Here is a 26576-nt window from a genome sequence, read left to right on the forward strand (position 1 = left end):
TTCAAGTTTCTAGCTTTAGCAGTTTCGTCAGAACCCGAATAGGTCCGTAAATTTTTCGGCATTCAAAATGGCCATAAAAACTCACGTTTTCGTATATCCTCATTTAACGGCACCCCTCGACTTAGTGTATTTTAAAAGAAGAACGAATCTATATCGTCCAATTTTCTTTAAATTTGGACCTTGATTACTCAGAGGATATAAAAGTTTAATTTAAAAATGCCCACTTCAATCCACGTTTATTAGAAAAGATATTTTGAATATTTAGAGTATTTTGAAGATCTTCTGCACATTTTCCAACCGAAATTCGGAATTTGTGGCATGAAAGGTTAGAAAAAAATTTTAACAAAAAATTGTACTTAATGTGCAAGGGAATGTAGACCGTATATAACGCGTCAACATAAGTATGAATATTAAAAATTACCTTTATTTCTCAATCCAGATCCAGTGTTCAAGCTCTTATATTCACTTATCAAATCCAAAGTGTACCAAATTTAGTACCGTTTATCTTAATCCTACACTTCAATAGTAATCATAGTTCTAAATGGCAGGATTACAGGTCTATTGGTTCACTCAAATCCTAATTTAGTGTCATTTAGTACTCATATGTATCACCTGCTAAAACTACCTCCATATCTCAAATCCAACACGCCCAGCTCTATTCGTTCTCCCAAATATAAATTTTTATTACCATTTAGTACGCATAATTGCAACTTCAGGATTCCAGCTCCATCCGTACACCCACATCCAAATTGTACCAAATTTAGTACCATTTACTACATATGAGTACAAATTATTTTAATCATAAACTTCAGTAGTAATCTTAGTTCTAAATTTCGGGATTCCGGCTTTATCCGTTCACCCAAGTCCAAATTGTACCAAAGTTAGTGCCATTTGGTACAATTATCCAACAGTAAACTTTGTTCTAAATTTCAGGATTCCAGCTCCATCCGTTCACGCAGATTCAAATTGTGCAAAATTTAGTACACATGAGTACGACTTTCCAAAAATAACTCCATATCTCAATCCTACACTACAATAGTAATCATAGTTCTAAATTTCATGATTCCAGCTCAATTCGTTCACTCAAATCCAAATTTAGTACCTTTTAGTACTTTCCGTAAACATAAGTATGATTTTCCAAAATTCTCTTCACATTTTAATACTAAACTCCAACAGAAATCTTAATTCAGGATTCCAGTTCTATTACTTCACCCAAATTGTACGAAATTTTTTACCATTTAGTACACATAAGTACGCATTTTAAAAAGTATCTCCATACCTCAATCCTACACTCCAGGAGTAATATTAATTCCCAGTTTCAGGATTCCAGCTTTATTCGTTCATCCACAATCGAAATTGTACCAAATTTAGTACTTTTCGTACACATGAGTTCACAACCAGAACACACCTTCTTGTATAAACCTTAGTTCTCAAACTTAATTATCAATCCAAATGGCAAGCTTATAGCGCTATCCATTTACATAATACCTAATGGTACCACGTTTAGTATATTTTAGTACTTTTCGTACACTTATAGTACGAATTTCCGAAAACTCTTTGGTACATCTAAGAACGAATTTCCAAATCAAATCTTAAACTCCAGTAGTAATCTTAAATGTCAGGATTCCAGCTTTATTCACCCAAATCCAAATTGTACCAAATTTAGTACCATTTAGTACACATAATTACGACATTCCAAATGTACCTCCATATCTCAATCCTACACTCAAACAGTAATCTTTTTTCTAAATTTCAGGATTCAGCTCCATCCGTTCACCGAAATTCAAAGTGTACAAAATTTAGTACCATTTATTTACGAATTACGAATTTACGAATTTCCAAAACTACCTCCATATCTCACTCCTACACTCCAATAGTAATCGCTGCTCTAAATTTCATGATTCCAGCTCTATTCTTTCACTCAAATCCTAATTTAGTACCATTTAGTACTTTTCGTACACATAAGTACTATTTTCCTAAACTGCCTCTACTTTTCAATCCTACCCACCAACAATAATCTTAATTCCAAATTTCAGGATTCCAGCTCCATTCGTTCACCTTAAATCCAAATTGTACTAAATTTAGTACCATTTAGTACACATAAGTACCCATTTCCATATCTCAATCCTACACTCCAAAAGTAATCATAGTTCTAAATTTAACGATTCCAGCTCTATTCGTTCACTCAAATCCAAATTTAGTACCACTTAGTACTTTTCGTACACATAAGTACGATTTTCCAAAACTGCCTCCGCATTTCAATCCTAAATTCCAACAATAATCATAATTCCATATTTCAGGATTCCAGCTCCATTCGTTCACCTAAAATTCAAATTGTACTAAATTTGGTACCATTTAGTACACATAAGTATCCATTTCCAAAAGTATCTTCATATCTCAAGACTACATTTCTGCAGTAATTATAAATTCCAGTTTCATGATTCGTTCACCCACAATCGAAATTGTACCAAATTTAGTACCATTTTGTACATTTCGTACACATGAGTTCACAACCAGAAAACAACTCCTTATATAATAGTTCTCAACCTTAATTATCATTCCAAATTTCAAGCTTTTTGCTCTATCCGTTCACATGATACCTAATGGTACCAAAATTAGTACATTTCAGTACTTTTCGTACACTTATAGTACGATTTTCCAAAAACCTTTGGTACATCTATCGTACACATAAATAGGGACCAACGTTCCAAATTTCAAAGTTCTAGCTTTACGCGTTCGCGTAATACAAAGGGTACCATATTTAGTACCTTTTGGTACTTTTCATACCCTTCCCGTTCGAATTTCGAAAAATCCAGCCTTACCTCACCCCTACACACCAACAGCAACTCACACTAACAATTTCACGTTTCTAGCTTCAGCCGTTTCGTATGGGCGTTGATGAATCAGTCAGTCAGTCACTCACCTCACTACTCTTTTATATATAGATTGGGTCTGTTTTAAACAACTGACATGGTGCTCTTGAGCAACTTTAAATTGAAGGTGCTTACACCTGGGAAGTTTTGAAACTACATTTCGATAGGACTTGCGGTTTCCAAGCAAAATTGTGAAACCCTTAAAAATTGCAACTTGGATCGCGCTTTATTTAAAAAGCGCTCCGGCGATTTTTTTGTTCTTTGATTTTTCTCATCTATGAACAATTTAGTTTCAGAATCCGCAAAAACTTTCCAGGTGTAAGGACCTTCCATTTAAAGTTGCTTCAAGAGCACCGTGCTGAACGATTTCCGTAAGTAAATGTTGTAAAAACAATACACGATCTATTTCAATAGTAAAACTTAGAAAACTCATTGAAATGACAATCTAATTAGGAACAGAACAAGTAAAATATAGTAGAGTTAATTAAAATTCTTTTTCGCGTTTTTCATTTTTGGTATCTTAGAAAGATATGCTTTCGTGGAACTAATTATTCGTCTTCAAATTCAATTTAAAAATTAATCGAATGGTGGATTGTGTCGAATGCATAATAACATAACTTATACGCTCAAGAAACCCTTGTACAGTTTAATGGCCTTGTAATTTATGGCCATGGTACTGATTCGAAGGTCGGACACACAAGTTTTTCCATGACACTTTTAAATTTGGATGTATCATATCAAAGAGTAAATAGTAAATCTTCACACATACCTTTATAAATTTAATACGATATTATGAAAAAAGTTATGAAGAATCTGAAAATAAATATACAATTAAATATTATAAATATGTTATAGTATTAACAGATTTTATTTAGTTTTTAGTTATAAGATACGTTACATTATGGTAAAAATGGACAATCAATATTTATAGAAGATCGGGATTAACATTGTGATAACCTTCTTAAAAATCTCCTCTTATATACATTTGAATACATGTCCAGCTGAAATGTGGGAACCACAAGTGTCGATTAACCCATTACAGAGTATTGTAGTGGTTGCAAAAAATACAATACAATACAAGTTGTTCGTGTGTCTTAAGCATGGCATGAAGTAGTGCGCTTACTACAAATTCATCTTAACAGATATAACAGTTTTAGTTTATTTGTCGACTTTAAGTGCCCTTAAAATAACTACTTATATAGTGCGACTTGCCTTTGTTAAAATAATTAGGCAGGGTTAGTCGTAATTAATAATTTTTGTTTTAATTTTATTATCAAAGAGCTGTGAAGAAGAAAAGGGCACAAATAAAAGCAATAAAACGATGGTTGCAACATTTGGTACAATAAAAAACAATACACGTGGGAATTTCATATTCGAAACTGCTGTAATAACATTCAAAACAACATAATGTTAAACAAAAGGATTACTAGCAATGTGTTCTTCTGCTTAACATCATAACCGGTGTTTTAAAAGCAACAAATACCAACCTTAACAGAACAAATATGTCCAAAGAACTTTTAAGAGGAACCCATTTCGTTGGTGTCATGCTTAAGTGTTCCATACGCCATTTGCCTGATTCGAGAAAAACTCAAGTTAATGTTTGAGCCCATACGGATTAAAAGTGGTGCAAAAATCCAATACTTTAAGAGCTCAGTTCTACTTAACTAAACTCAAAGAATATATCAGTAGTTTATTTTAGTCAGACATCTGTGATAGTCTAGAAGTTATGGCCGATTTTTACAATTGTAATTGTTGTTGCTGAACTGTTCTATGGGAACTTTTTTTCGTGTTTTTGGCAGTTTGTGTCACATGGTACACATTTTTCACATTTCAACAGAACCACTTTTTACGAGGGGCACTAAAAAACTTCTGACTTAGACAGCTCGCAGTGTCGCTAGGTGTCATTTTACATTTTTTTTTTTTGGAAAGTTTGACAGTTTTTATCATAAGCGTACTCAGGTCAATTTGACATATGACCATGGGTAGTGTTCCTTACAGTGACTTGAAAAAATTACATTGTGAAAAAATGAAATTTACTTGTGAACATTTTCGTCCGAAAAATGTTCACAACTTTCGACGTGGATAATCACGGCAAGAGTGCAACTAAATCTTTGTATGTCGATAAAGGACCATCCTTTAGGACTATGAAAAACTGGTTCAATGAATTCAATAGTGGCGGACACTCGCCAAAAAACGAAGGTCGTGAAGGTCATCCAAAAACGGCCGTTGTGTCAGAAAAAAATTAAGCCGTGCGTGAACGGATAATCCAAGATCGCCATGTTAAATACAGTCAGATAAAGACATGCTTCGGTATATATTCCACCAACTAACATTCGATATTGCATGAAAACCTTGCCGCAAAAATGGATTTTTCTCGCTAGATTCTGCACAATTGGTTCAAAAAAAGGATCTCGTGGATTAGTGCAAAGAAGTTGTGCATAAAAACAATCGCGGTGCTTCAAACGGCATTTATAAGGTCGTCGCAGATGACGAATTCTGAAACAAAACAGGAATCGACCGTTTGGGTCTCCGAAATCGAGCCAAATCCAACCATGTTCATGGGAATAGGCCTTCGAAGCAAATGTTCGCCTGTCTTTTCAGCAATGCTGCCCGCGTGGCGACTCTACGGCTTGAGAAATAATGGACGGTTAAATCTGAGCATTACACTACAATTTGTTTGCCTGAAGTCTCCTGAGAAATTCGAAAAACGAACAAGAAAAGAGGAATTGTTCTGCATCATGACAATGCGAGCTCTCACATCGATTCAAACCAGCGCCTGTTTGACCGGACAAAACCTGGAATTGATGGGTCATACGCCGTACAGCCCCGACTGGGGATCCAACGACTTCATTTGATTCCAGCAAATTAAGAAAAAAAGGCGAGGTCAACGATTTTCGTCGCCAGAAGACGTTGTAAAAGCGTTCAAAAACCATGTTTTGGAGGTGTCTCAATCAAGCCACTGTAAACAACCAAACACGTGGTCCTATGTCAAACTGACGTGAGTACGCTTAGGCTAAAAACTGTCAAACTTTCCAAAAAAAAATGTCAAATGACACCTGGCGACACTGCGAGTTGCCTAGGCCAGAAGGTTTTTAGTGCCCCTCGTAGCAATTGTGTTCCACCTCCCTTATGTGAAGTGCTACTGTGAGGTTGAAAATTCATGAAATATTTATATGAGAAAATAAATACATTAAGGACCATTGTTATAGGTCTCCTTAACATTCATTTATTTGAAATGTATAGAAGTAGCGTAGAATATGTGGTAAACATTTCGATCGGAAGTGATTTTTGCATTTCTAATATAACATAAAAACTTTAAACGCGTTTTTCTCAAAATACCATTTTTGTAATCGGTGTCCACACTAGATTCAAGACGACTGAACGTATCTGTGTATATTTTTGTGGGCTTACATCAAAATCTTGTCTTAAAACGAGAGAATTTTTTATAGGAGGCGTTACCTTTAGCGAAAAGAAATTGTGGTTTTCATATAACATTACATTATTAAAAAATATTTAGATTTAAAAACTATTATTCTACAGTTTTTAAGCCCAGTCCTTTAAAACAATTTGTTACATATGCCACATTGTTCGTAACTTAACAAAATTGGGAAATTTTTTGTTCCAAACGCCATGATTTTTGGGGCGGGACAATTCGTTTTTGTCTCTTTTTGTCCCATACGCCACACGGCATGGATAAGGAACAAGAAAGTTCAAAGTTGTTTTGTTCCATACGCCAGGCTTTATGGATATGGAACAAAAATACATCTGAATATCTCAAAAACTATAGGAGATAGAGTAAACCGTCAAAAAATGGCATATGGAACACTTAAGCATGACACCAACGATCTGTTGTGGTCTGTTGCAAAAGAATGAAAGTAATGCGACCTTTGAAGAATTTTGTAGGGACACCCATAAAAACAACTCCAAGAACACATACACATATTGTGAAACATTCCATCTTATCTTGTTTTAAATATAAAACGGAGAGTGTTAAACAGCAAACAGTGAAATGAAAACAAGTAGTTGAAAAAGCAGAATGCAACAAACCCCTTTTTATGAGCATGTTCTTTATGTGTACAATAGCCGTAATTAAAATAAATGTTTAAACCACACCAAAATATAATAAAGATGGGTTCTGTTAATTTGTTAGCTGTTTCCAGTTAATTTCGGTATTTTTTTGTTTGTTTAGTCAGGGTTGCGTTGAAAGCAATCACGGCTGTGGCATGATAAACCCTTTAGTATATGTCATATTTAATATAATTTACTTACAGATGCCTTCATAAATATTGAGACTGGTTTGAGAAACATTTTTATTTATTTGTGCTTTTCTGATTTGACTGAACCATGTTTAATTAGTTAGTGAATATGGTTAATAGTAATAATGTAAGAAAAACATGTTTTTGTTGTTAACCCTGCTATTATGTTAGGGTCATTTGATGCCCCAAATCGTATCTATCATCACTGTATTTCTAACTGGTGTATTTCTTATGCTTAGAAGTATATAAAGTGACATATCAAAATTTTATTTTTTTTTTTTTTGGTATTTTTCTTACATATTTTTATCGTTTTACATGACATCAAAACAAAAATAAAGAAATGATTTGGTCGAGTAAATTTTGTTGAGCTACTTTAAATAATTATTACCTTTTTTCTCTTTTCCTGATATATTTTTTTTGAAAATTTCAAATAGAATCTTATATTGTTCTCAAGTTCCTGTACCGAAAATGTACTTCATCAACACGTTTTGTAAGAAATATTCTCAAATTTTTTGCTCTTTTTGAGTATCTCTCATTACTTTTTATGTAATTTTATTCTATTTTCAATTAATAAAGGAACGCGGAATTCCATAAGAAATATGTATATTCCATATTTGATATGCTATATTGGATCTTTATAGAGGCATCGAGCCTTTGAAATGTATATTGAATGAAATGTATATTGGACAAAATGTACCATATGTTGGTTTTCGTAAAGTATATCTCGAAAACTAATTAGACATTTGGTTCAAGAAGTTGACTTAGATTAAGTCATATCATATCAATCCTTCCGTTTCAAAATTTATTTTTATACCCTACACCACTATGTGGAAAGGGTATTATAAGTTTGTTTTGGTAAAAATTCATGTAACACCGCGAAATAATCGTCGGAGACCCCCAATGTGGTATACCAATCTTCATATCTCGGCGAGATAAAGCGATTTTGATATGTGTGTCCGTCCGTCCGTGTGTCCGTCTGTCCATTATAAATTGTAATCAAACGCCAGGCCGCAATTATGGACCGATCGTCCCGAAATTTGATATTGTGATAGGTATCACATCAGAATAGATCGCTATTTTAATTGGTGATGATCGTGAAATATTTAGCGGGTGAAATGGACCAAAAACATAATTTTTATGCGATTTTGTAGATGCTCTGTAGGTCGCATTAATAGGCAGATCGCCTTGAAATTTTATATAAGGTAAGAGTATATGACAAAGAAGAAGCTTGCTTGCATTGAGATGACGATCAGATAATATTTAGAGGGTTAAATGGGCCAACACTTTTGTGTGAAAATTGTGAACATTTTTAATATACAGCTTATATCTTTATTCCTGAAGGAGACATTCCGGGCCAGTAAGCTATACTTGGAAGAAGACACTTGACCTTTCTATTGATCTCAATTGTACTGATGTACATGATAAGATAACAGAGTTACAGGTTAATACACCCTGTTATTTGTTTGTAGAGTAATCATAAACACGCTAGAGGTCGCAACTATAGCTCAATAATCACAAAATTTTGCACGAGATAAAAGTTTAGGTAGAGGAAGATGCTTACAATTTTGGATGATGATCTAATATTATTTAGCGGGTGAAATGGTCTATATTTTATTTCCTGGAGAGCATATACCGGCAAAGTAGACTGCATATCAAAATAGAACTATTGATCTTCCCGCTGATGAAAATTGAAATAAAGTGTCTGCTAAATAACGGGCCTACATCTTAATATAAAATGGGTTTTGTGTAGAGAACCACATTTTCCCATCCCCAGTTGTTGCATTATTGCAAACTACATGGTGTCCTAACGTTTTAATTGTCCAATTAGATTTTATACATACATTGCAGCATGGGTCGCTTTGTCACCTTTTTTCAAAACGAAAATATCAAAACAAAATATCCTTCAGGAAGGTTTGCGAACTTTTCTGTGTATTTCAGTCATGTAAAACTACTGTACATGTGGTGTCTTAGGACATTCCGTTCGTACTCGGAGTTAAGCGTTGTCCCTTTTGGGACATTGAGCGTTGTCCCTTTTGGGATGTTTGTGAAACAATTATTATGTTATTATTTAAGCTTGGTGTGATACGGTACCAGAATCCACAAATGTACTTCTTACAATAAATTTATTTGCTCCATAAAGAAATTTTGATATGTAGAAAGCTAATTTCCCGGGCTAAATGTGTAGGGTATTACATGGTCGGCCCCGTCCGACTATAGCCTTGAATTACTTGTTTTTTTTTTTTTTTTTTTTTTTTGATTTGACGATGCGAAACTGTACCATTTTTATTAATTAGTGAATAAAATTAATAATAATAATGTAAGAAAAACATGTTTTTGTGGTTAACCCAGCTATTATGTTATTTAATGCCCCAAATCGTATCTATCATCACTATATTTCTTACGGGTGTGATATAATTAATTTTATTAGTTTCATCAACATTTTATGCTTATGCCATGTTCATACCGGCGTTTCGATTACGTTGTTCACTCTCACAATTACGGACACGAACTAACCCGTTCATACTACACGATACATAATTCATAGTAACAAAGTTAATTTTTCATTATTTTTTGTTAACTGTTTTAAATGAATATTTAAGACAAAAACCACGTAATATGATTTCAAATCAACAGGAAAAAGAATAATCGTTCCTTCAAATATGTATTGTGTATGAAACTGCACAATTTTAATTCATGTTTTCCATTTTTTTTTCCAATTGTTGGTATTTTTCAATTCATTATTTATTTCTCTATTTTCAAAACCAACAGAAGAGAGACATGTCAACTTTACTTTTTAGTATACAGACTTTTGTCTATTTGTTACTTTTTTGTTTCCAAGTTTTTACACAATTATGAACACATGGACCACAAACGTACCACGAAGGAAATAGGGAACACTTTGAACTTCCCATTCAATTCATTTTAACCATTTGGTATCTCACTTTTCATTCATCTTTTGCATCTTTTCTAAAAAATTTTGTATTTTGAATATATTTATTATTTTCTATTTGGGGCTGTCATATTTATTTTTTTCGATAAATTTTCTCATTTTTTCGATAAATACTCTCATTTGTTAGAGATGGGACTAATATTTTCTTCATTCGTAGAGTAATTTGATTTAAACAACGTACACAAATCGTTGTTTGTTCTCAAAATGTATGGGAAATTAAGTAATTAAATCGTAATTTGGGTTCGAACAACGAATAGAGAGCGAATCACAGTTAGTATGAACAAGGCATTAGATGAATATAAAGTGACATGTCAAAAATTTTTTTTTTATTTTTTGGTATTTTTCTTACATATTTTTATTGTTTTACATGACAACAAAACAAAAATAAAGAAAATTACCATTTATTACGAATCCTGCTTTCAGTTCAGTGCAAATTTCTTACCGAAAGTATTGACATCGAATTGATTCAAATTTTTAGTTCTTTACTTAATTTATTAGTGATCAGACAAAATATTTCTCTAACAAACACGTTTTGCAATGATTTCAAGCCTAAAAAACATTTTAAAAATATTAAATATTAAAAATATTTGTATACTATCGTTTTTTTATACCCTCAGCCTTTAGGCTATGAAGGGTATATACACTTTCATACGGGCAAAATTTGCCTCATCGAAATAATGGTTTTAGACCCCAAGTATGTTTGGACGAAATGTGTTTCAGACAATTTGGAGTCGATTGAGCAATGTCCGTCCGTCTGTCTGTCTGTCTGTCTGGCTGGCTGGAGCGCACGATAACTCTCGAAGGGATGAACCGATTCGGTTCAAATTTTGGCTTTCGTAATATTTTGTCCAAACTTAGTTTAAGTTCGAAGATGAGCTATATCGGTCCACTCCTTTCCGTACCTCCCCCACAAAAGTTAGAAAATGTTCGGAAAATTTGTACGCACGATAACTCTTGAAGGGTGTAACCGATTTGGTCCATACTTTGCCCATTGTGGAGCGTGTACCAGACTTAGATCAGGTTTTAATATGGACTCAATCGGTCCACTCCGTCGGGTACCTCCCACACAAAGTTATGGAAAAGTTCAGTTTAGGAACATCTCTCGAATCGCTTTGATTTTTGCTTTAGCAACTTGTATTCACTGCCCTCCATACGACGGTATAAGTTTCATCAGGGGCAAGTCCATACTTCCTGAGAAAATAGCATGAAAGTTGCAAAAAACCCCTATGACACCGTGTGAGGAGGTTGGAGGGCAAAATAACTCTCGAACAGGTCTGCCGATTCGGTCCAAAGTTTGGCCTTAGTAATATTTTGTCCAAACATAGTTTAAGTTCGAAGATAAGCCATATCGGTCCACTCCTTCAGGTACCTCCCCCACAAAAGTTCAAAAATGTTCGGAAAAATTGTGCGTACGATAACTCTTGAAGAGAGTGGCCGAATTGGTCCATACTTTACACATCCTAATATATCTAGCAGATATAGATCAGGTTCAAATATGGACTATATTTGTCCACTCCATCCGGTACCTCCCACTCAAAATTTCGGATACATGTTCACTTTAAGACCTGCTTTCGAATCACTTTGATTTTTGTTCAAGCAACTTGCATTCGCTGCCTCAATTGCGATGGTAAAAGTTGTTTCAGGGGCAAGTTCATACTTCTTGAGCAAACATCCCTGAAGTTCTAAAAAACCCCTATGGTACCATATATAGTGGCTGGAGATCCATTCTTTTTAGTATCTCCTCCGCAAAACTTTTGATATTAAATCCTAATCAACATTTTTGTCAGTTCAAACGCCCAAAATTCCTTAAACTCCCTAAATACGTGCGTTTTTTGGAAAAAAAAATTGTTTCAATATACACAGGCTGAGGGTATATCTCTGTCGGCAAAGCCGACTGATACTTTTTTACTTGTTTTTTCAATAAAAAATCCAAATGGGTTGTCAAATGACCCTAACATAACGTATGTGATTTTTTTCTAACATAGTAGCAGGGTTAAATAAAATTACAGTTTGTTGTTGTGGGTTCTTGGAATAATTTTAAGTTGTTATTTTCACCACCTTCTCTTACTAACTTGTGTGGATTTTGAAGCTGAAGTGCAAAGATTTAATGGCCAAGATCTTAGTTAAAGAACTCTAGCGCAGAATATATTCCTTTGATATTATATATGAAGTAAATAGTCGTATTTTAAGATTCCAACGAGGAGAAAAACATCCTTTGGAACAAATTTAAGAATAAAGAAGGATTTAGTAAAATACTCGCGAGGCCTCGTAGCAAACTGTCTGAACCATCTGTCTGAAAATAGAAAATCACAATGAAGCTTAAATAGCCATAAATGCGTAAGTATTCATGTTCTATTTCCACGGATTTTTGAATGATTAAACCTTACTTTTGATAGCTAATGTTTACAAAATTATTTTCCATCTAAACTCTTTGAAGTATTTTATAATATTTAATATGAATTAAGCTTTTGCATCATACGGCATACCGCAATGTGTAGACAGACGGGTTTAATTACCCGCCTTAGCCATCGTTCAACCAACATTACTTTTCATATGGTTGAAATAAATCTTTAATAATGCTAACGAAGCATTAATATTCACCTAGATAATGTTTGATTGTTTCCAAAGGAAATGAGAAGACGTGGAAAAAAGGCGGAAGGAATCGAAAGTAAAGGTAGGGGAAAACAGACAATAATTGGCATTTTTTAGACCAAACATTAGAAAAAAGCTGTTTCTTCTTGCAGATTCTGAAAAAATATGAGAAATAGACGAAGAATAACTGTGTGCTTAGATTAATGAAATCATTTCCAAATTTTGTTTTAAAAATCATTGTTATGGGTAATGATGATAAGTTCATCTGAGATTTAACCTCCACTGTTTGAACCTTGACCTTTTTACATATATTGATATTTTTGCAGAATATCGGAAATATGACGTTGAGGGAGAGACAAACCAATACAAACTATAATTGCGACGTCCAAGCCAATGTGTGTAAAAGCTCCTGGATCTATACTTTGCACATCCTAATATATTTACCAGATATAGATCAGGTTCGAATATGGACTATATTTGTCTACTCCTTCTGGTACCTCTCAAACAAAATTTCGGATAAGTTCACTTTAAGACCTGCTCTCGCATCACTTTGATTTTTGTTGAAGCGATTTGCATTCGCTACATCCATTACGACGGTAAAAGTTTTTTCAGTGACAAGTCCATATTTCTTGGGAAAATAGCCCGAAAGGTGTAAAAACCCTATGTCACCATATGTGGCGGTCTGAGAGCACGATAACTCTCGAACTGTTCAACCGATTTGGTCCAGCATTTGGTCTTCGTCATATTATATCCAAACTTAGTTTCATGGGCAATACCGTTCCACAACTTACGGTACTTCTCCCCAATATTTAAAAAATGTCAATAAAATGCTATGACGATATCAATTGAATGGGGCAACCAATTTGTTCCAAACTTTGGATCTCCTAATATTTTATCAAAATTTAGTTTAATTTCTAAAATGGCCAATATCGGTCCTCCCTAAAGGTACCTGCCCTACAAAAGTTCAATATTTGTGTATTAGTGCAGTTAATTCGTAATCTAGGTTTTTGTCGGCAAGTTCAAATGTCTAAAAAGGACCACAAAATTCTGAAGAGACCTTAAATACATTCGATCTGTCCGGAGGTGAAAGTTTCGCTTTAAATTGGCTGAGGGTATATATTTGTCGGTAAAGCCGAATGACACTTTTTTACTTGTTTTCTAATTGATTCCAAATATATTAATATTTCCTTAAGACTTCGCATAAACATTTCCGTGTTTTCAATTATTAAAAATTTCAAAAATGATTTTAAATCTGTTGTATTCGAATCCTATGCAATAGCATTAAATATTTTATTTATATACCCCCACACACTCATATATGTTAACATGTATCGAAAAATATATCAATAGCATTCAGTTAACGAATAATCGAGGTTTCCCGTTTAACACTTTGGTAAGTGGAACGCATGTTGGAAGATTTTACTCTTGTTTATTTTTAAATCAATGTTTATGGATCTATAAATAAGTATAAATATATATACGTCTAGATTTACATAACCTAGAGGACATAAAAACTTTATATGTAGCCATTAAATATTAAAACATTGAGAATGTCTTTATAATCTTAGATTTATTTTTATGATGGGTCAATAACTCTATTAAATTCAGCATTTTAACTTTAAAGCGTTTTTAATATAAATGGCACAGAATTTTCCTTACAAAACAAGACATAGATCACTAATATTAAAAATCTGTGTAACTAATATCTTCAACGTGCTACAAAATGTGTAACTATATGTAAGTCGCTGTTATGGTCGTAATATAAATTGCTATGCCATGTGCACGTGGCTGCAAAAACGTCATCATCTTTGTGTTGAAAATGCAATAGAACCTTTGAGATTTTATATGTGAACAAATATAACAGAGAATAAGATAAATATGCAACAGGATGATATGTATAAATTATGCTTTCTTAAAGAGCAGTGAACAAACTTGGAAAAGAAATTCAACACAAAATATACGTACTCGTATACATAAAGAGATACATATAAATAAATAATGTGAACATTATGTTGCTTAAACAAATGAACATGATATTGCAAAAATGTCTCTGTGTAAAATTACATGGAATTTGGAATTGTAATATCAAAATATTGAATGTTGTTTTGGCTGATATGTCCCCGAACATTCAAACAACTAGAAATATCACATAAGCGCACAGTTTAACTAATTGTCTGTCTGGCTGGCTGGTGTACATATGTATACCGATCAACCAATTTGGTCCATACTTTGCACCATGTAATATTTGGCCAAATTTAGATCAAATTCGAACTCTATATATTTATCCCCGAAAAAATACCCATAAATATGTTGAATGACACACCAACTACCAATCTCATTGCCGAGAAAATTTCCTTGTCAGTAATCAACGCAAGTGCTTTAAAGTTTCGACTTTAATATGTCTTCAAGTTTTACCATAGGCAGGTAAAATTAAAATTACAACACCCTCATTTTCTTATCGTAATAACTAAAATTCGGCATTTGGGGTTTCCAGCGGTCAGAAAACTTCTCTTACTTAAAATATTTCATTGTAGATGGTATAACAAGTTCGGTTTGACCGAACTTACCGCTTTTTATACCCTCAGCATTTATGCTAACGAGGGTATGTATATACACTTTCATACGGGCAAAATGTGCCTCATCGAAATTATGGTTTTAGACCCCAAGTATGTTTGGACGAAATGTGTTTCAAAACAATTTGGAGTCAATTTAGCCATGTCCGTCCGTCTGTCTGTCTGGCTGGCTGGAGCGCACGATAACTCCCGAACGGATCAACCGATTCGGTCCAAACTTTGGCTTTCGTAATCTTTTGTCCAAACTTAGTTTAAGTTCAAAGATGTTCTATATTGGTCCACTCCTTCCGGTACCTTCCCCACAAAAGTTCGGAAATGATCGGTACAATTGTGAGCACCATCACTATTGAATTGAGGAACCGATTTGATCCAAACTTTGCACATCGTGAAATTTCTACCAGACTTAGATGAGGTTCCAATATGGACTCAATCGGTCCACTCTTTCGGCTACCTCCCATACAAAATTTCGGATAAGTTCAGATTAGGACCTGCTGTCGAATCGCTTTGATTTTTGTTGCAACAACATGCATTCACTGCCCCCATACAATGGTACAAGTTTATTAGGGGCAAGTTCATACTTCTTGAGAAAATAGCCTGAAAGGTGCACAAAGTCCCTATGAGTGAGTCGTAACATTTTGTACAAACATAGTTTAAGTTCGAAGAAAAGCCATATCGGTCCACTCCTTCAGGTACCTCCCCCACAAATGTTCAAAAATGTTCGGAAAAATTGTGCGCACAATAACTCTTAAAAGGAGTGACCGATTTGGTTTATACTTTAAACATGTAAATATATCTACCAGATTTAGATCAGGTTCAAATATGGACTTTATTTGTCCAATCCTTCGGGTACCTATCACACAAAATTTCGGATAAGTTGAATTAAAGGCCTGCTTCCGAATCGCTTTGATTTTTGCTGCAGCAACTTGCATTCGCAAGTCCATACTTCTTGAGAAAACAGCTCGAAATTTGTAAAAACCTCTATGGCACCATATGTAGTGGTTGGAGAACACGATAACTCTCGGACTGATCAACCGATTTGGTCCAAGATTTTGCCTTCGTAATATTTTGTCTAAACTTCAGTTTCAGTTCGAAGATTTGCACTACCGGTCCAAATCTTCCGGTAATTCCCCCAATATTTAAAACATGACACTAAAATGGTATGCACTATGTCTCTTGAATGAATCACCAAATTGGTCCAAAGTTTGGATCTCCTACAATTTTGTCCAAATTTAGTTAAACTTTTTAAATGGCCCATATCGGTCCTTTCCTTAGGATACCTTCCTCACAAAAGTTCAACATTTGTGTCCAAGTGCAGTTTAGGGTCTATTCGAAAATCCCTTGGAAATGCATACCGATGCTGTCCGATATGGTCTTGTTTACAGCGATATTATGTTTTCCGTGGACAAGTCCATGCTTCCTGGAATACTGGTCCAAAAGTTATACGATGACCCACTGAAATGCCTAGTGGGCGCGATATCTTTCGAAAAGATATGACTCCAAAAATAAGATCCACTTCGATATTGGACTATATCGGTCCATTCCATTAAGTACCTCCTCCGCAACACTTTTGAACTTTAATCCTAATCCACATTTTTGTCGGCAAGTTTAAATGTCCAAAAAGTGTTTCAATTCACATGGGCTGGAGTATATCTCTTTCAGCAAAGCCGACTGATACTTTTTTACTTGTTTAATTGTTGAATACTAACACAAAGTCCACTGAAATTGTTTCTTATGGTCCATATTATATTTTAAAGAATGTGTAAATGTGTGCTTCCAAGATTGTTAAACAACATTTTGGCAAAATATGTATGTGGCTTCTTGTAATTTCGAAGTTCTATATCGTATATATTAAATGCTGAGCATCTAGTGTTTTGTTTTTGGCATTGAATAGTTCATATCGTAGCATAACGTTGCTCATATCAAAGTCTTGCATTTTCTATACCATGGTCGTATAAATACTTTGAACTTTTTTCTGTTATTTATTCTGTTATTTTTCGACGTATTTCCGTTATGAGCAATACGAATATTTTTACCGTGTGATTAAATGCTGTTTTTGTCGTCCCCAGTCAGTGTTGCTTTCCCATTTGTATGGTTTTATGAAAAGCATCTGCTAGGTGTCAGTTGTTGCTCTGGTAAATACGAGTGTTTTGTCTTTACATATCGAGCACGTATGTATTTTTGAAAGCGAGAGTGGTAGTTAGAATTCCCTTAGAAGTGGTTGTGTGTGCACTTTTAGCGGTATGAGTAATGATTGGAGTTGGGTAATCTAGTTCCTAGTTCCTTGTACTAGTTCCAAAACGTATGAGCAGCATCATGAAATATGACGTGTGATATTAAGTATATGCAGTTTGTTAAAAAAAATGTGGGCCATTGGAACTGCGATGTAAACTATATAGTTCCGTATAGTTCCTTTGGCACAACTCTAGTAATGATGGAATTTTTTATGGTCGACCACCGTATAATAACAATTGTTGCTTTGCACAACAAAACTCTTTACCTCAATGCAAGAGGGCATGTGTACGCAAATAATAATAAAAACAAAACAAAATTGTAAGAACATTCACACGCTCAGGATTAAAAAGAGTGTTCTTTTCATATGTATCTATGTGTGGTATGCATTCGTGATGTAAATCTTCTTTGCTACAATCTCCAATACAACAACTGTTTGCGAACTGTGTTGCAAAGGTTAGCGTTTATTTCTCTCATTTAATATACGATGCTGAGAAGCATGCTGGCATCTGTTCATAAAACAAAATCTGTCATCATCATTATCATAATTACGGGTGCTAATCACACAATGTTGAAAGCAGAGGAAATGAATAAATCTTTTGACATTCATTCATAGTGTGTCATATTCATACATATATAGGTCATGGATGAGCTAAAGTTTCAAGGAGGGCCTTCGTGGAACTAGCTTTTAATGAAAAATTATATTTTTTATGCGTCTAAATTGTCTAAATTACTCAAAGACTGACAAAACTCAAAAATGCGTTTTCTGAGTTAGCAATTTATCGATATTTTCCGAAAAGTTTGCACCTTTTAAAGGCCAAAACCACCTGAAGGAGCATTCCAATGCTTTTGCGAAGTATCAAAGAGTTCTTTTTTACTGTCTTGGCTAAAATTGTTGCCTTTGTGTTGGATAGAAAATCTCAATGTTTTGGCTATTATATGCCAAAATGTCCAAAAACGTGGATAAAAAAACTTAAAGTCAAAATCGGGAGGCTCGATTTTCACAGTAGGCCTATGGTCTAGTGGACTTTTTTGCTCAGTTCAATCCCAGGAATCAGAATCGCGAAGGGCCCATTAAGGTTTTCAAATCGGCCCACCTAATGTTGATTGGTATATTCGAATGAATTTTCTTTTCAAGGAACACCTTTGTTTCACAACAGAATAGATCGCTATTTTAATTGGTGATGATCGTGAAATATTTAGCGGGTGAAATGGACCAAAAACATAATTTTTATCCGATTTTGTAGATGCTCTGTAGGTCGCAATAATAGGCAGATCGCCTCGAAATTTTAAATAAGGTAAGAGTATATGGCAAAGAAGAAGCTTGCAATTTGAGATGGCCATTAGATAATATTTAGAGGGTTAAATGGACCAAAACTTTTGTGTGAAAATTGTGAAAATTTTTAATATACAGCTTATATCTTTATTCCTGGATGAGACATTCCGGGCAAGTAAGCTATACTTGGAAGAGGAACGCTAGACCTTTCTATCGATGCCAATTGTGTTGGTTTACATGATAAGATAACAGAGTTACAGCCTAATATACCCTGTTATTTGTTTGTAAATAAACACGCTAGAGGTCGCAATTATACATATCTCAATAATCACGAAATTTTGCACAAGCTAGGAGTTTATGCGGAGGAAGATGCTTACAATTTTGGATGATGATATGATATTATTTAGCGGGTGAAATTGACCATTACTTTTGTATGAAAAATACAAAAAAAAAAAATATTTTTGGTCTATATTTTATTTCCTGGAGGACATATTCCGGCAAAGTAAACTACATATGAAAATAGGTATACTGATCTTCCCCCTGATGAAAATTGCAATGTCTGCTAGATTACGGGCCTACTGCATAATATATAACGATTTTTGTGGTAGAGAACCACATTTTCCCAGTTGTTGCATTATTGCAAATTACATGGCGCCCTAACGTTTTAATTGTCCAATTGAATTTTTATACCCTCTGCATTTATGCTAACGAGGTAAATTTCAAATTTCCTTTTCAATACCATTGACAAAAAAATTAAAATTTTTTTGCGAGCACATCCCCGACTTTTGGTACTTAGGTTAAGAAAAAAATTGTGGTTTCAAATATGTTCGCGTTCACAAAATTGGATGCTGCACCCAAAAGATATAGGGGGTTTTGTTCCCTTATAATGAAAAAATATTTAAAAATTCCCTTTTTTTAATAAGAAAATATGTGTATAAATCGTTAACAGAATGTTATATCTATCCACTGATGTTAAAATATTTGTAAATTTGATTTTATTTTCGCGGAAAATCAACAAATAATGAAACAATCTTAGAGTAAATTTAATTAATTCTAACTCAGAGTTTATATAAATCTCAAAAAAATAAATTTAAAATTTCTACAGCATCTAGACAATGTCCAGAAAAATGTGAGAACAAAATTATAAAGATTGGTTTCATAACATGCATATTACAGCAACAACAAAAGACAAAAACTTATTGTGGAAATATTATTTCAAAAATATATTTTTTGGTTTAATACGAAAATTTTAAGAAACATTTTTAGAAGTTATTCTACTATTTCGCTAAATTTACATACAAAACCCTAAGTATTTTGCTAAAACTTCTTCGAGGAAAATAGTTTGTCATCGTGAAAGAATATTTGCTTAGAATGACCATTACTTTTGTATGAAAAGTACAAAAAAAAAAAATATTTTTGGTCTATATTTTATTTACTGGAGGACATATACCGGCAAACTAAATTACATATGAAAATAGGTATACTGATCTTCCCCCTGATGAAAATTGCAATGTCTGCTAGATTACGGGCCTACTGCTTAATATATAACGATTTTTGTGGTAGAGAACCACATTTTCCCAGTTGTTGCATTATTGCAAATTACATGGCGCCCTAACGTTTTAATTGTCCAATTGGATTTTTATACCCTCAGCATTTATGCTAACGAGGGTATATGGTAAATTTCAAATTTCCTTTTCAATACCATTGACAAAAAAAAATTAAAATTTTTTTGCGAGCACATCCCCGACTTTTGGTACTTAGGTTAAGAAAAAAATTGTGGTTTCAAATATGTTCGCGTTCACAAAATTGGATGCTGAACCCAAAAGTTATAGGGGGTTTTGTTCCCTTATAATGAAAACATATTTAAAAATCCCCTTTTCGTTTTAATAAGAATATATGTGTATGTTAAAATATTTGTAAATTTGTTTTTATTTTCGCGGAAAATCAACAAATAATGAAACAATCTTAGAGTAAATTTAATTTATTCTAACTCAGAGTTTATATAAATCTCAAAAAAATAAATTTAAAATTTCTACAGCATCTAGACAATGTCCAGAAAAATGTGAGAACAAAATTATAAAGATTGGTTTCATAACATGCATATTACAGCAACAACAAAAGACAAAAACTTATTGTGGAAATATTATTTCAAAAATATATTTTTTGGTTTAATATGAAAAATTTAAGAAACATTTTTAGGAGTTGTTCTACTACTTCCCTAAATTTACATACAAAACCCTAAGTATTTTGCTAAAACTTCTTCGAGGAAAATAGTTTGTCATCGTGAAAGAATATTTGCTTAGAATGATAAGCAATAGAGTTAAGAAGTTCAGAGTAATATTTAATTCACAACCAAAGAAAAAACACAAAAGTTAAAAAGCGTGTAATTCGCGAATCCGTTTAAATCAGTTGAGGTGCATGTGCTTTTCGGATACAGGGAGTCCATGTCTATCAATATGCATGGACTTTCCCATGTTTCATTCAGCGACCAAAGTGTGCCATCAGTTGCATCTTACTATTCAAAAAACATTCAAGTAGGCAAAAATTACGCGATATGCATTTGATTATAAGGTGAATCCGATTTCAATTGCCGCCTATTAAAAATACGTCAATATAAATGATTTTAGACAGATTCTTCAAGAACTGCGGATGTGCCACCACATTCTATTTTGGGATAAATAGGGATATTACTCCCGAATCTTTGTAATTTGTGACACCTCTTTTTGGCAAATATTATAATCGCGTATAAAGGATTACATTTATGTAAAAATAATCAAAGAAATTCGCGGTTCAATTCGCGGAATTGTCAAAATATATTTTTGCAGAATTTCCTACTTTCAAGGTGTCTATATCCGGCGTTTTAGTGGATGGATTCTAACGCGAAATGTCTTTTTAGATCCAGCACGTAAAAAAAAACTAAAATCACGCGGGGCTCAGGGGTACCTGTACGACAGTTGTAAATTTTAAAGCCAACAAATAGGTTTTTTCAGAAAATTTACGCACCAAATTTTGGCCTTTGGACTCCTATTACTAGGAAGCTGTACGGAGCACACTCATGAGATATACCTCGAACGACGTGGAATCGCGAGTTCTACAATCCTATATACTAGTTTCGATTATTATCTAGTTGCACCCTCTAATTATAAGAAAAATTCGAAAAACACTGAAATCAAAACTTCAAAATGTCAGCATCGATTTTAGGGGGATGCAGTGTATATATCGAAAAGTCATACACTAGAACCGTTTTTAGTTCCTTTTTTGAGCACAGGTTTGAGTTTTGCGTGGTTTGGCCAGAAATCAAGAAAGAACACAAAAAAACTTGTTTACTTCAACACATTTTTCCCATTTTTTTATATTACCACCAACGCAGCTTCCACGAAAATTATTTGTTATGGTCCATATTATGAGATCGTGGCTAAAACACTTCAATTAATATAAATATATTCATATTTTATAAAATATATTAGCAGTTCGCGACTTATTAAATGGTGAACCTCAACTTCAACGATTGTAAAACTTTTTTGAATATTACCATATGTATGTAGGAAAAAAAATTAAAGCTCATGTATATTTATGTATTTTTATGTTTAGCTATTTGTTGTTGTGTTTGGTTAATTCCAAAGTCTTTAACACTTGTTCTCTCTAAAATTTTGCTACCTTTTATTTTTATACCCTCCACCATAGTATGGAGGGTATATTAAGTTTGTTTTTCCGTTTGTAACGCATTGAAATACTCATTTGCGACCCTATAAAGTATATATATTCTTGATCAGGGTAAAATTCTGAGTCGATCTGTGCACGTCCGTCCGTCCGTCCGTCCGTCCGTCTGTGGTAATCACTCTAGCATCCACAAAAATGGAGATAGAACGCTGAAATTTTGGGAAAATGCGTCTTTTGTTTGCAGGCAGGTCAAGTTCGATGATGGGCTATATCGGTCCACGTTTTGGTATAGCCCCCATATAACGGTACCCCCCGATTTACGGTATTTTGCCGTTTTTAGCTACATTTTCAGACCGATTTAGCTATAATTTGACATTTAGGGGTTTTAAGTGTAAATAAACTTATATAACAAAAGTTGTGGACATAGGTCCACGTTTTGGTATAGCCCCCATATAACGGTACCCCCCGATTTACGGTATTTTGACGTTTTTAGCTACATTTTCAGACCGATTTAGCTATAATTTGACATTTAGGGTTCTTAAATGTCATTAAACTTATATAACAAAAGTTGTGGACATAGGTCCACGTTTTGGTATAGCCCCCATATAACGGTACCCCCCGATTTACGGTATTTTGCCGTTTTTAGCTACATTTTCAGACCGATTTAGCTATAATTTGACATTTAGGGCTCTTAAGCGTCACTAAACTTATATAACAAAACATGTGGACATAGGTCCACGTTTTGGTATAGCCCCCATATAACGGTACCCCCTGATTTACGGTATTTTGCCGTTTTTAGCTACATTTTCAGACCGATTTAGCTATAATTTGACATTTAGGGCTCTTAAGCGTCACTAAACTTATATAACAAAACTTGTGACCATAGGTCCACGTTTTGGTATAGCCCCCATATAACGGTACCCCCCGATTTACGGTATTTTGACGTTTTTAGCTACATTTTCAGACCGATTTGTCTCTAATGTGACATTTAGGGTTCTTAAATGTCAATAAACTTATATAACAAAAGTTGTGGACATGGGTTCACGTTTTGGTATAGCCCCCATATAACGTTACCGCCCGATTTCAGGTATTTTGACGTTTAAATTCACATTTCTAGACCGAATTAGCTATAATTTGATATTTAGGGTTCTTAGTGACCAAAAAACTTTTATTCGAAATAATTATGAATAATTATACAATTTTTAACCGAATTATCTGTAATTTGAACATTTGACATTTGAAATTCTTAGTGGTCACCACACCTCTCCACCAAAAATTGTCAAGAAAGGTCGATGTATTGATAAAGCTCCCATATAAAAGTACCTCACGATTTTCAGTAATTTTATGATTTTAACTACAATTTTTACCGAACTAGCAGTAATTTGACATTTGAAGTTCTTAGTGGTCACAACACCTCTCCATAAAAAATAGTCAACATAGGTCCATGTTCGGATATAGCTCCCATATAACGGTACCTCCCAATTTTCAGTAATTGGCAATTTTAGCTAAATTTTTTAACCGAACTAACTGTAATTTGATATTTGAAGGTTGTAGTGGTCACCACACATCTGCATCAACAATTTTCAACATAGCCCCAATATAACTATACTTCCCGATTTCCGGTACTTTGAGGATTTTGCTTAAAATGTTTAACCGAACGTAGGTCCATGTTTTGGTATAGCCCCAAAACCCCTCCCAACCTCCCGATTCTCCGTACCTTAGCTTTATTTGTTGGAACTTTCCGTAATTTGAAATTTAAGATCCAACAAAAATTGTTCACTTAAGTTCATATTTTCGTATAGCCCACATATGGGGGTACCTCCGAACTAGCTGTTAATGATATTTGAAGATCCCACGTTATGTACCGATTTTCGGTATTTTGAGGATTCTAGCTACCATTTTTAACGGAATTAGGAGTTATTTGACATTAGAGGCTCCCATCAAAAACTATCAACATAGGTCCATGTTTTATTATAACTCCTATATAACGGTACCTCCCAATTTCTAGCCCACCAAAAATTGTCAACATACATAGTTAGATATAGGCACCATAAAAAAGGGCCTACCGAATGAAACATTTTATGTACATTATCTGACATTTTAACGTATGAAAACTAATAATTCCATTTTAGTTCAGAATATTTTATGGTGGAGGGTATGAAAAGTTCGGCCCGGCCGAACTTAACGCTTTTTTACTTGTTCTTTTTTCACTTCTTTTTTTTGTCCTGTTTTTTTTTTTTTCAAAATGTGTTTATTGTTGTTTTTGTATTTCTATGGCACTTTTCTGTTAATAATTTTTGCATTTCTTTCACTGTTTATACCCTATACCACAATGTGGAAAAGGGTATAATAAGTTTGTTTTCCCAAAAATTCATGTAACGCCGCGAAATATTCGTCGTAGACCCCTCATGTGGTATACCAAACTTCATATCTCGACGAGATAAAGCGATTTAGCGATGTGTGTCCGTCCGTCCGTCCGTCTGTCCGTCCATTAAAAATTGTAATCAAGCTAGAGGCCGCAATTATGGACCGATTGTCACGAAATTTAGTATGGAGGTCGGGTTTGGACCAGAATAGAACTGATTAGTTTTTGGCGATGATCGTGAAATGTTAAAGGGATGAAATGGACCAAAAACAAAATTTTTGCTCGATTTTGTAGCCGCTCTGTAGGTCGCAATAATAGTCCGATCGGCGCGAAATTTTAAACGTAGTTTTGGTTTGAGATGAAGAAGTAGCGTGCAAGTCAACGGTATGATCGGATAATATTTAGCGGGTTAAATTGATCAAAACTTTTGTGTGAAAATTGGTAAAATTTCTAATGCACATCTTATAACAGCTAGCCCGGAAAGCTAGTGCACAGGGATAGTGGTATAGGGTATCACATGGTCGGCCCCGTCCGACTATAGTCTGTTCTTACTTGTTTTAATTTATTTTGTTTTAATTCATTTTCTATTTGGTGTTCAATTAGTATACGTTCATTGTAATGAACCAACCGTTAAAGATCAGTTTTTTAATGAATTTTATTTATTTCACTAATTATAATTTTTGTATTTTTTTTTTTTACTTGCAATGGACCAAACATTAAAAAAATTCTCTTGGGTTAAGGTTAAAAAAAGTTCCTACCAGTCGAAATTAACGTCAGTTTTATTTAGTTTTCATTTCAATGGGATACAATTTTGTATGTTGATTATTATATTCAAATGAGCAAAGGCTATAGCCGGGACGAGGACGACTATGGGATACCCTACACCACTACCCCTGGGCATAATATTTTATCTGGTAAACATTTCTATTAGGGAGATACTAAAGTTATCATTATTATAGTTTTAATAATCAATATTATATTTGAGTACTGTCGACAATCTCCTTCGTACTGATTGAAAACGTTGCCGTTCTTCTCGATTAGTATTTTATATGTTTTAAATACACCAAATAGAATCAAAGATATTTGCCATTAAAATTAAAACTTAAAAATATTAAAATTTTGATAGCTTAGCTACATTTGCAATAACGCTGGTATTAAATTAAAGCTCAGATGGTCCCCTTGGGATAATTGATCACCTTTTTCTTATCTTCTTCCATTGATGGTCTTTCCTTTTTGAATACTCTTACTAGAATCGGAGATATTCGCATAAGAATAAAACGTAGAATTTTCTTCCCTGAACATTACCCGACCATCACCAGGGACTCCCATTAACCACCAAATTTGGTGACGATACGATCAAAATTGCGACCTGTAGCGTGATTTCAACAAAAATGGAAAAATGGGATGTAGTACCGACTATTGTGATATCTTAGTTATTTTGGCCTACTACTTTGCATCATTGAAAAGATGGGATTTTCTACTTTCATTCGTTGTTTGATCACCTACGACAACCTACTTTACAACTTTGCAAAGATGATATTTTCTAATTGCATTAGAACGTTTTGCTTGATATACCCCATATAGAAGCGGAGATATTCGCTTTGAAATAAAATGTTGACTTTTTCTCCAAATAAGTTTTTTGCCTATTCCGACCCCTGAATATTATCCGACCGTCACCAAAATCAATAAGCTTCTTCCCCTCTTTACTTCAATACAAGAGGGCGTGTTTGCACAAATAATAATAGCAAAACAAATCATGGAAAAACATTCATACATTTGGGTTTACAAAGGATGTTCTTCAT

The 26576-nt window shown here is 33.9% G+C and overlaps 1 protein-coding gene across 6 annotated transcripts in view; it reads right to left on the minus strand.

Annotated features, from left to right (window-relative positions):
* LOC141392826 (short neuropeptide F-like) overlaps nt 1–26576 on the minus strand; it is a 497601-nt gene that overhangs the window by 104312 nt on the left and 366713 nt on the right. For all 6 annotated transcript variants that reach the window (XM_073965799.1, XM_073965795.1, XM_073965794.1 and 3 more), the window contains one exon: nt 3643–3686. The gene's annotated coding sequence lies outside the window, so the exon portion shown is untranslated. The remainder of the gene's footprint in view (nt 1–3642; nt 3687–26576) is intronic.

The sequence above is a fragment of the Musca autumnalis genome, unplaced genomic scaffold (assembly GCF_047663935.1).
Source record: "Musca autumnalis isolate F117 unplaced genomic scaffold, ASM4766393v1 scaffold_2, whole genome shotgun sequence".
NCBI classification, from domain to species: domain Eukaryota; kingdom Metazoa; phylum Arthropoda; class Insecta; order Diptera; family Muscidae; genus Musca; species Musca autumnalis.